The following is a 12,358-nucleotide window of genomic DNA, read 5'->3' as shown; positions in this document are numbered from 1 at the left end:
ATCCCAAGAATCGAAAGAGTCCGAGAAATCCAAAAAATTCAAAGAATTCAAACAATCCAAAAATTAAAAAAAAACTGAGAAAATCGAAAATAGTCAAAAAAATAAAAATAGAACAAAAATCAAAGAATTTAAAGATCAAAACAATATAAAAAACCCAAGAAATTCAAAATCTCAAGAAATCCGATAATTACTATAATTCAAAAATCGAAAATATCCCAAAAAATTCAAAAAAATTAGAAAATAAATAAAACAAAAATACAAAAATTATCCCAAATATCAAAAAAAATCCAAAAAATCATAAAACAATAAAACAAAAAAATTAAATTATCAAAAAAATCCAAAAAAACAGTTAATGTTGCTCTGATTTTCTATTTTTCAATAATTCAACAAAAAAAGCAAATTTCTTCAAACTGAAATTGTGAGATCGAAAAATTGAAAAATTTAAAAATCGTAAAATTCTAAAATTGCAAACCGAAAAATCTATGATAAATTGAAAAATAGAAACGGTGAAAATTCGAAACTGAATAATTGAAAAAACGAAAGAATCAATACAGCGAAAAATTAGGAAATTGAAAAATCGGAAAATTGCAAAATTGTGAATTTGAAACATAGAACAATAATATCAAAAACAATAATATCAAAAAGTTCAAAAAGCCCCAAAGATCCGAAAAAATGCGAACGATCCGAAAGATCCAAAATATCGTAGGGAAGAATTCAAAGAATCCAATGAATCCACAGATTCCAAAAAATTCAAAAAATCCAAAAAACTCGATAATTTCAAAAAACTCAGGAAATCCAATGATTCTGACAATCCAAAAAATCGAAAATATCCCAAAAAATCCAAAAAAAAAGAAAATAAATAAAACAAAAAAACAAAAATGACCCAAAAATCACAAAAATTCAAAAAATCCGATAGATCCAGGAGATCCCAAAAATTCAAAAGGTCCACAAGGTCCAAAGATCTAAAAAATTGAAAGTTCCAAAACATCCCAAGAGTCTAAAGAATCCAAAAAATCCAAAAAACCCAGAAAATCGCAAATACGCAAAAAAACAAAAATCAAACAATTTAAAGATCAAAACAATATAAAAAATCCACGAAACTCAAAAAATCAAGAAATCCGATAATTCTACCATCCAAAAATCTAAAAATTACAAAAAATCAGAAAATAAATACAACGCGAAAATTATAATTATATAATTATATAATAAAAATTATACCAAATATCAAAAAATTCCAAAAAATCAGAAAATTAAAAAACAAAAAAGTAAAAATTATCAAAAAATTCAAAAAATCCGTTTATGTTGCTATGATTTTCCGTTTTTCAATATTTCAACAAAAAAAGCAAATTTATTCAAACTCAAATTTCCAGAAATTCAAAAACTGTAAAACTGGAAGCTCGAAAAATCGGGACATTTTAAAATTGGAAAATTAAAAATTGTGAAATCGAAAAATCGTTAAATTTAAAAATCGTAAAGTTGTAGAATCGCTTATCGAAAAATTGATGAAAAATAAAATCGAAACATTAAAAAATAGAAATCGTAACTGTAATGGAGAAATGTTAAAAAGGAGAATCATGATGCAGAAATTACAGGAAAACTAGACCACAAAAAAGTAAAAAAAAGACAAAATTTTGTTTTCCAAACAAAAATACTTGGAAAAAAATGTATAGCTTTATACTAAAATTTCTGATGACGTCACAAATACGAAAGTTTGGGTCAAAGATTTTCAGATTTATTCCCAACCTCCACAAGAAAAACCTTGACGATGTCATTTTTCATAATTTTTTAAAAACACAAATGTCACCATACAAATTATGACAACAATTACAATATTCTTACCGCTTTTAGAGAGAAAATAGAGTATCACGTTCGTTATTAGCACTCAAAGCTTGAACTAAAATTTTCTCTTAAGATAACTGAATCTTTGAATGTTACGATATATATAATATTATCAGAAATCTGCGACGTAGATAATGTTTCATTGATTTTCTTGTAAAGTAAACAATGTCTATAATCTAAATAATCGTGAAATTCGATAGCACTACCTATTACACCTGTGCTGCTAATCAACAACGTAAGTTACCTTGAAGACCTACTTCAACACTAAAATTGATAACAGCTTTAAACACTTGCACTGTTTTATCAAAATTTTTATTGGCAGCCTTAAAAAGCAATAAATAAATAACCTACGAAACTAGAATAAGAAGAACTTTTTTCTTTATCAATTATAAATTAATTCACAACCAAAGCTCCGAGTTTGTACCACCACCAAGAAAAACCTCGCTGTCTAGTGCGAGATTCACTCAATATATTTTTTGTAATAATAATAAAAGAGCAGCCAATGACTTCCATTAACAAGAGCGACGCGACGGCTCTTGGGTTGAAATGAATTCATTCATTGTGCAGACGAGACACAGAAGATCCAAAAGATCCAAAAACCCAAAGTTCCAAAAAATCAAAGTGCCAAAAAATCCCAAGAATCCAAAGAATCCGAAAAATCGAAAAAATCCAAACTATCCAAGGAATTCAAAAAACCGAGAAAATCGAAAATAGTCAAAAACAATAAAAATAAAACAAAAGCCGAATAAATCAGAGAATGAGAAATAAAACAAACAAAAGAGTAAAAATTATTAAAAAATCCAAAAAGTCCCAAAGATCCGAAAGATCCGAACGATCCGAAAGATCCAAAAGATCGTAACGAAGAATCCAAAGAATCCAAATATTCCAAAGAATCCAAAAAATACAAGGAATCCACAGATTCCGAAAAGTCCAAGAATCTCAAGAAATTAAAAATAAAGAAAAAATCGAAGAATTTAAAAAATCAAAAATATCTGATAGATTCAAAAGACCCCAGAAACTCGAAAAATTCAAAAAACTCAAGAACTCCAATGATTCTGACAATCCAAAAAAACGAAAATATCCCAGAAAATGCAACGAATAATAAAAAAAAATAAAAATTATCCAAAACTCAAAAAAATCCAAAAAATCTGATAGAATCAGAAGATCCAAAAAATTAAAAAGATCCATAAGATCCAACTATCCAAGGAATTTAAAAATCCGAGAAAATCGAAAATAGTCAAAAAAATAAAAATAAAACGAAAATCGAAAAAATCAAAAAATGAAAAATAAAACAAAAAAAAACTAAAAATTATAAAAAAAATCAAAAAATCCCAAAGATGCCAAAGATCCGAACGATCCGAAAGATACGAAAGATCGTAAGGAAGAACCTAAAGAATACAAAGAAACTAAAGAATCCAAAGAATCCTAAGATTGCAAAGAATCCACAATTCCAAAAAATCCAATAAATTGAAGAAATTAAAAAAATCGAAAAATCGAAGAATTTAAAAAATCCAAAAAATCTGAAATATCCACGAAACCCAAGAAACTCGAAAAATTCATAGAACTCAAATAATCCAATAATTCTGTCAATCCAAAAAATCGAAAATATCCCAAAAAATAAGAAAATAATTGAAACAAAAAAAAAATAAAATTATCCAAAAATCAAAAAAATTCAAAAAATCCGATAGAACCAGAAGATCCTAAAAATTCAAAAGATCCAGAAGATCCAAAGATCCAAAAAATCCAAAGTTCTAAAAAATTCAAAATACCAAAAAATCCCAAGAATCCAAAGAATCCAAACTATCCAAAGTATTCAAAAAACCGAGAAAATCGAAAATAGTAAAAAAAACAAAAAAACAAAAACCAAAGAATTTAAAGATTAGAACAGTATAAAAAAATCCAAGAAACTGAAAAACTCAAGACATTCGACAATTGCTACAATTCAAAAAATCGAAAATATCCCAAAAATTCCAAAAAATCAGACAATAAATAAAACAAAAATACAAAAATTATCCCAAATATCAAAAAAATCAGAAAATAAATAAAACAAAAGAAATTAAAATTATCAAAAAATCCAAAAAAAAACCCGTTAATTTTCCTGATTTTCCATTTTTCAATAATTCAACAAAAAAAGCAAAGTTGAAACTGAAATTTTGAGAAATTCAAAAAATGTAAAATTGAAAACTCGCAAAATTGAGATATTTTAAAACAGGAAAACCCAAAATTTGTGAGATCGAAAAATTGAAAAAGTTAAAAATCGTAAAAATGTAAAATTGCAAACCGAAAAATTTATGATAAATTGAAAAATCTAAACGGTGAAAATTCAAAAATATCCCAAAAAATAAAAAAAAAATAAATAAAACAAAAAAACAAAAATGACCCAAAAATCACAAAAATTCAAAAAAACCGATACATCCAGAAGATCCCAAAAATTCATAAGATCCACAAGGTCCAAAGATATAAAAAATCGAAAGTTCCAAAAAATCACAAGAGTCCAAAGAATCCAAAGAATCCGAAGAATCCGAGAAATCCGAAAAATCCAAAGAATCCAAATTATCCAAGTAATCCAATAAAAAAATAAAAATAAAACAAAAATCAAAGAATTTAAAGATCAAAACAACACAAAAAATCCACGAAACTCAAAAAACTCAAGAAATCCGATAATTCCTACAATCCAAAATTCCGAAAATTACAAAAAATCAGAAAATAAATAAAACAAAATACAAAAATTATCCCAAATATCAAAAATATCCAAAAAAATCATAAAATAAATAAAACAAAAAAAATTTTAATTATCAAAAAATTCCAAAAAACCCGTTAATGTTGCTCTGATTTTCCATTTTTCAATAATTCAAAAAAAAGCAAATTTGTTCAAACTGAAATTTTTAGAAATTCAAAAACTGTAAAACTGAAAACTCGCAAAATTCAGACATTTTAAAACTGGAAAATTTAAAAATCGTAAAATTGCGAACCGAAAAATTTATGATAAATTGAAAAATCAAAACGGTGAAAATTCGAAACTGAATAATTGAAAAAACGAAAAAAAAAGTGCAAAATTAAAACGTAGGAAATTGAAAAATTGGAAAATTGCAAAACTGTGAATTTGAAATATAGAAAAACTGAAAAATCCAACAATTAAAATATCAAAAATTTAAAAAATCTCAAAATCGATAAATTGCAATATTCTCCAGTTTTTTGACTTTTCAGCTATTCCATAGAACAAAAACAATAATATCAAAAAGTGCAAAAAGTCCCAAAGATCCGAAAAATCCGAACGATCCGAAAGATCCAAAATATCATAGGGAAGAATCCAAAGAATCCAATGAATCCACAGATTCCGGAAAATTCAAAAAATCCAAGAAACTCGAAAATTTCAAAAAACTCAGGAAATGCAATAATTACGACAATCCAAAAAATCGAAAATATACCAAAAAATCCAAAAAAAAAGAAAATAAATAAAACAAAAAAGCAAAAATCCAGGAGATCCCAAAAATTTAAAAGGTCCACAAGGTCCAAAGATCTAAAAAATCGAAAGTTCCAAAAAATCCCAAGAGTCTAAAGATTCCAAAGAATCCAAAAAACCCAGAAAATCGAAAATATGCAAAAAAACAAAAATCAAAGAATTTAAAGATGAAAACAATATAAAAAATCCACGAAACTCAAAAAATCAAGAAATCCGATAATTCTACCATCCAAAAATCCAAAAATTCCAAAAAATATCAGAAAATAAATAGAACAAAAAAATAAAAATTATACCAAATATCAAAAATATCCAAAAAATCAGAAAATAACAAACAAAATTAAAATTATCAAACAGATCCAAAAAATTCGTTAATGTAGCTATGATTTTCCATTTTTCAATATTTCAACAAAAAAAGCCAATTTATTCAAACTAAAATTTCGAGAAATTCAAAAACTGTAAAACTGAAAACTCGAAAAATCGAGACATTTTAAAATTGGAAAATTAAAAATTGTGAAATCGAAAAATCGTTAAATTTAAAAATCGTAAAGTTGTAGAATCACTTATCGAAAAATTGATGAAAAATAAAAAAATCGAAACATAAGTTGCTAAGTTGTAAATTTGAAAAACTGAAAAATAAATTTAAAAATCATAAAATTTAAAAATCGTAAAATTGCAAAATTGCAGACCGAAAATTTTATGATAGATTGAAAAATCGAAACACCGGAAAATCGAACCTGAAAAGTTGAAAAAACGGAAGAATTACAAAATTAAAAATTAGAAAAAAATCGGAAAATTGTAAAATGAAAATTTGAAAAATCGTAAAATAAAAAATTGAAACACTGAAAAATGGAAACATGGAAATTAAAAAAATTGAAAAATTGGAAAACTGAAAAAATAGAGACATTGAAAATTCGGATTTAACTGGAAAATCGACGCTTGAATAACCGCAACTTTTCCCACATATACAGGATACATACTTGAAAAAAAATATATAACTTTATACTAAAATTTGTGATATCATTTTTCACAATTTTTTAAAAACACAAATGTCACCATATTAGATTATAACAACAATTACAATATTCTTACCGCTTTTAGAGAGAAAATAGAGTATCACGTTCGTTATTAGCACTTAAAGCTTGAACTAAAATTTTCTCTTAAGATAACTGAATCTTTGAATGTTACGACATATAAAATATTATCAGAAATCGGCGGCGTAGATAATGTTTCATACATTTTCTTGTAAAGTAAATAATGTCTATAATCTAAACAATCGTGAAATTCGATAGCACTACCTAGTACACTTGTGCTGCTAATCAACAACGTAAGTTACCTTGAAGACCTACTTCAACACTAAAATTGATAACAGTTTTTAACACTTGCACTGTTTTATCAAAATTTTGTTCGTTGCCCTACAAAGCAATAAATAAATAACCTACGAATCTAGAATACGAAAACTTTTTTTTCTTTATTACTCCTAATTACAAATTAATTTACAACCAAAGCTTCAAGTCCGTACCACCACCAAGAAAAAGCTCGCTGTCTAGTGCGAGATTCACTCAATATATTTTTTGTAATAATAATAAAAGAGCAGCCAATGACTTCCACTAACAAGAGCGGCGCGACGGCTCTTTGGTTGAAATGAATTCATTCATTGTGCAGACGAGACACATCCGACAAAACAAATTGCATGCGCATTCCGATCTCCACACAAATTGAAAAACTTTATTAGCTTTTTAGGTCGAACGATAAACACGAAAAATACAGCAACGATGCAATAAATTAGCAACACACGAAATTTCTGACTGCGACTACGAAACTTAATCGACTAATAACGTTCGATTTTTATTAAATCGCGGCAATGAAAATTTTCCAAAATCCATTTATTCATTCAAACACAACACATTTCCCTTGTTAAGTGCAATTTTATTCAAAAAACGCTCTTTAAAGTTGGATGCAAATGCAAATTATGCGTTTTATAGCCTTGGCACGAATTTGTGCGGTGACACTACTGGATTTAAATTCTGTTCAAGCTAGTAGTAAATTTTGTAATAAAATTTTACTTTTGTTTTTCGTTACAGAGTCGCTGCAGGTAATTGTTAAGACAAACAATTTAAAAACTCAAAAAGAACATCACGTTCAGAAGTTCTATGATTAATTGCTGCGTCTTGCTGACTTTCCAGTTCTATCATCAATCTTTTAACAGAAAACCCAGTCCCTGGAATTTTGCTTCTCACTCTAAAAATCACTGCCAATCAAACAGTGGGAAACAAATTTCCGCAATATTAACTAAAGTACAATAAACTTTAGTTCAAATATTGAGACAATGTTCAACCTGAGTGGTTCTAGATATAATCTGAGATTGCTACAAAAATAAATTCGCACATTTATGAATCAGAATTTACGAGACAATGTATATAATTTATTAAAAATCTCTTAGTTTAACTGTTGAGTAATTAATTGTAAATATTGCAATAATCCGATTTAAATTGATATCTAGGTTATCTGCATTGTCATAATTACACCTTTCAGAGCACTGCACTCGTGTTACGCAGCGGCAAGCAAACATTTACTTATTCTGAAAAAACTGAAAAAATGTAATTGTTCTTCACTTGATTGTTGTTTACGAGCTCGTGGAACTGCGTCGTACTCAATAAAAAAATTAACGAGCACTAAAACACAAATCGGACCACTAATTAATAAACAACCACCCGTCGTTATTTTATTATTAATTTTTAATTAATTCGGCGAACAATTCCAGTCCTTTGTCGTTTACTAAATTCACAAAAACGAATTCCCACCCAGTCGTAGTTTTAATAGCATATTTGATGTGTAAATACGCAAGTGAGTTCGTAATTTGCTTGTCGCAGCAACATTCATAAATAATTACCTAATTCAGCGAACTCATTAATTTAAATTGGGCTATAATTTAATAAAATTAAAATTAAACACACTCGTTTATAATAATTATTAAAAAAAAAAGTTACCTAATAATCGCTGAACTAACAATACTTTGAACGCTGACACAAAACTACCACAAAAATCATAATCGGTCCTTTATATCAGTTACTCTCAGAGAGGAATTTCTATTACAACATTAGATAAAATAACTACAAAGTGATTATTCCGGATCTCTCAGTACTTACATTCTCCGAAAAACAATAAATAGTGCGTAATAGTGTGTTAATCGTACTTTAGCTTACGATAGTGACAATTTAATCCGACGAAAACACATTTTTTCGTGTGATTGTATTCAAATGCGAGCCAAGAAATTTCTGGTGCCGCTTTTCATTTCCTTCCTAGCAATCGATAGTTAACATTGCAATGTTGCGATTGCAGTCACATAATGTGTCGAGTAATAACTTGACCGGTTAACCTAAAAAATTAGCGGCGTAAATAGCAAGCAAAGTTGGAATTTTCGTCACGCAATTCCAGCTACCAAAACAGAAAAAGTAAACAAAGCGATTTTAATTCGTGAATCCTGTAATTTCACGCCGCCGCAGCACTTTAATGAGTTTTAACGGCAAGGTTTCCAGGAGCCGGTAATCCACGAGGGAGGTGAAAGAATTATCCAGGGGTGTGTGGTCGAAAAATGAAACGAGATTCTTCAGTTTTGTAAAAATTAATCATAAAAAAAAGTTTAAGTGGATAACGTTCAAAATCAATAAAACAAGTTAAATTGTGTTGATGTACCAATTTTTCTTCACGTGTATATCGTGTCAGCGTAATGTGGAACAAATTTGATAAAAGACTAAGGAATGATTAAGGAAAATTTTAAAATATTGTGTTGGATCCTGGCCAATTTATATTATAAAGTCACATTCTTACTATGATAGATCCACTAGATGTTATTTGGTCACTTTCAGTCATTCAAAGCCTCAACTATACTTGCTATAGCAACGATAGAAAGTAGGCCATTATTAAATATATTTAACATTTATAAAAATCAATTAAACAGATATTTATGACAATACCTTGATCGTAAATACAGGTTAATATAGCTTACTATTATCAAAACATACAATAGTAATTAAAGTTAATCTATGACAAGAGTTGCCTATTGAATGATGATAAATTACTCAAGAACTGCGCGTATTTAGTAGCGTCTAATTTACAATTAACAGTCGCTAAAAGTATAAAATTTTGCATTGATTTACATAAATATATAAATTTGGGGCTGAAAGCGTGGTGTTACAATTATTACATAAATATGAGTCGAAAATTTTTTAAGAGTTTTCATTTATCTCCATTCTGAAAAACCAAAAATTTGAAAAATCTGCAATACTGGTTTCATAATAAATTAAATGCTTAATTTTTATGACCCCTAGAGTACGAAAAAAGTGGTCTTCCGTTTCCGATAAAGTCTGAAACTACTAGACCAATTATATTAAAATTATGTATATTTTTTAGGAGTACCCTGTAGATAATAAAACGCTAACCAAAATTTGTCTGATCGTCCCTACCAACAATTTGATGACGTCCGCTCATTATATGGCATAGTTAAGGTTATCTAAATTTTATAGAATAATATACTTGTGGTCTATGTAGCCGATATTTCGCTTCGGCACCACATGTTTGTGGGTTCAAATACCATCCTTACCAAGTGATTTTTTTTCACTGTGACCTGTATTATCTATAGTTTTTTACTTATTGAGATATCATAAAATAAATAAAATTTTGCAAAATCAGATTTGATATAATTTTTCGAAAAAATCCAATTTGTTTGATTTTATTTCAGGGACCAATTTTTTTTTCGTAATAAAGTTAAAGCGAAATTATGACATACATATGGTTTTTCCTGAAATTCAAAAGAATTCAACAAAATAGTAATGTAAAAAGTAAGTTAAACATATCTTATATTTTCCTTACATTCAAAGGCGTTAAAAAATGGTAATCTGAAAATCTATTCTCATTTTCATTTTGGAAACCAACATTTTGAAAAATCTGAAAAATCTGCGTTAGTTATTTCATAACAAATTTAATGCTTAATTTGTATACAGTTTTTCCTGAAATTCATCAAGGTTAAAAATATAGTAATTTATCAACAAAGATTTTTGAAATCCAACTTGAACAATCTTTTCTACTTATTATTTCATAATAATTAAGGTCTAATGAGTACACAGTACATACATATAATTTTCATTGAAATTCATAGAAGTTTAGAAAATTGGCAATTTTAAAGAGATTTCCAATTCCATTTTTTTAATCAAAAATTTTTCTTGAAATTCGTCAAGGTCAAAATTTTTCAAAAATCTTCTCCACTTCTTATTTCATAATAAATTTAAGGCTTAATTAGTACACACATATGATTTTCCCTGAAATTTATAGAGATTCAACAAAATAGTAATGTAAAAAGTATTTTCATCTCCACGTTAAAAATAAAAATTTTGAAAAATGTGCAGTACTTATTTCATAATAAATTGAATGCCTTTAAGTCTTATACAGAAAGAATTTTTCCTTAAAATCACAGGGGTTCAACAAAATAATAATTTGAAAATGGAGTTTCATCTTCATTTTGGAAACTATAATTTTGAAAAATTTGCATCAGTTATTTTACAAAAAAAATAATGTTTAATTTTTAAATACATGCATATATTGAATTAGTAACAATTAGTACAAATATGTACGTTTCCTTGAAATCCATATAGATTCAACAAAATAGTAATTGAAAAATCAAAAAATCGAAAATTCCAAAAATTGAAAAATCGAAGCATTGAAAGATCGAATAATCGAAAAGCCGAAGAGTCGAAAAAACGGAAAATTCAAAAATCGGAAACTTGCAAAATCGCAAAGTCGAAAAGTTGAAATATCTAACCAAAAACTGAAGTCGAAAAATCCAAAGATCGGAATATCCAAAAGGTTAAAAATCGAGACAGAAAAATCGAGAAATCAAGAAACTGAAAAATCGAAGTCGAAAAATAGAAAAATCAAAAAATCGAAAAGTGGAAAAATCCAAAAATCGCGATATCGAAAAGTTGAAAAATCGAAAAATCCAGAAATTCAAAAATCAAGAAGTCGAAAATTCAAAAACTGAGAAATCGAAACACTGAAAAAGAAAATTGAGACACTGAAACGAAAAATCGAAATTTTCCAAAGTTCAAAAATTGAGAAAGAAGAAACAGAAAAAACCAGAAAAATCGAAAAATCGAGAAATTGGAAAATCTAAAATTGAAAAACGAAAAACCCAAAATTTAAAGAATCGAAATATTGAAAAATCGAGAGTCGAAAATCGAAAATCCAAAATTTTGCTCTTCAATTACGTTCCCCAACAGGTCGGAGGCCCAGTTACAGGGGAAATTCGAGAAATTGAAAAATCGAAAAATCGAAACATTAAAATCACAAAGTCGAAAAATAAAAAAATCCATTAATCGAAAAGTCACAAAATCGAAAAGAATCGCGATATCGAGAAGCTAAGTAATCGAAAAATCGAGAAACTGAAAAATCAAAAAGTCGAAAATCCAAAAAATTGAGAAAGCGAAAAATTTAAAAGAAAAATTCAAAAATCGAAACACTGAAAAATCAAAAAGTCGAAAAGTCAAAGCGTCAAAAATCGGAAAATCCAAAAATCAAAAAGTTGCAAAATTGAAATAACGAAAAATCAGAATATCCAAAAGCTCAAAAATCAAGAAATCAAGAAACTGAAAAATCGAAGTTGACAAATAGAAAAATAAAAAAATCAAAAAGTGGAAAAATCCAAAAATCAAGATATATATTTAGAACAGTAATTAAATGATTTATTATATCAAAAAGTAAAAAAATCGAGAAAATAGAAGAATCGAAAACGTAGAACAGTAAAAATCGTGAAACTGAAAAATCAAAAAGTCGTAAAGACGACAAATGAAAAAATCGAATAAACAACAAACTGAAAAATCGACGTAGAAAATTTGAATATTCCAAAAATCCAATTCAAAAGTCGAAATATCCAAATATCGAAAAATCGAGAAATTGAAAAATCAAAAATTTAAAAATTCTAAAAATTGAGAAAGCGGGAAATTGAAATGGAAAATCGAAAAATCGAAACACTGAAACATCGAAAAGTCACAGTAAAAAAATCGA

At 27.4% G+C, this 12,358-nt stretch overlaps 1 protein-coding gene across 4 annotated transcripts in view; it reads right to left on the bottom strand.

Annotated features, from left to right (window-relative positions):
- The window catches only part of LOC135139564 (uncharacterized), a 65,295-nt gene that overhangs the window by 12,698 nt on the left and 40,239 nt on the right, over positions 1-12,358 (bottom strand). The window contains exon 1 of one of the 4 annotated variants that reach the window (XM_064069859.1): positions 8,290-8,319. The exons of the other annotated variants lie outside the window; for them this stretch is intronic. The gene's annotated coding sequence lies outside the window, so the exon portion shown is untranslated. Of the gene's footprint in view, positions 1-8,289; positions 8,320-12,358 lie in introns of those variants that run through there. 4 annotated transcript variants of the gene reach the window in all.

Source organism: Zophobas morio, unplaced genomic scaffold (genome assembly GCF_036711695.1).
Source record: "Zophobas morio isolate AGI-343-1 ecotype UQ-CSIRO unplaced genomic scaffold, CSIRO_AGI_Zmor_V1 ptg000031l, whole genome shotgun sequence".
In the NCBI taxonomy this organism is placed as follows: Eukaryota; Metazoa; Arthropoda; class Insecta; order Coleoptera; family Tenebrionidae; genus Zophobas; species Zophobas morio.
Note: the sequence above shows the minus strand (reverse complement) of the source record. Positions and strands in the feature narration are given on the sequence as shown.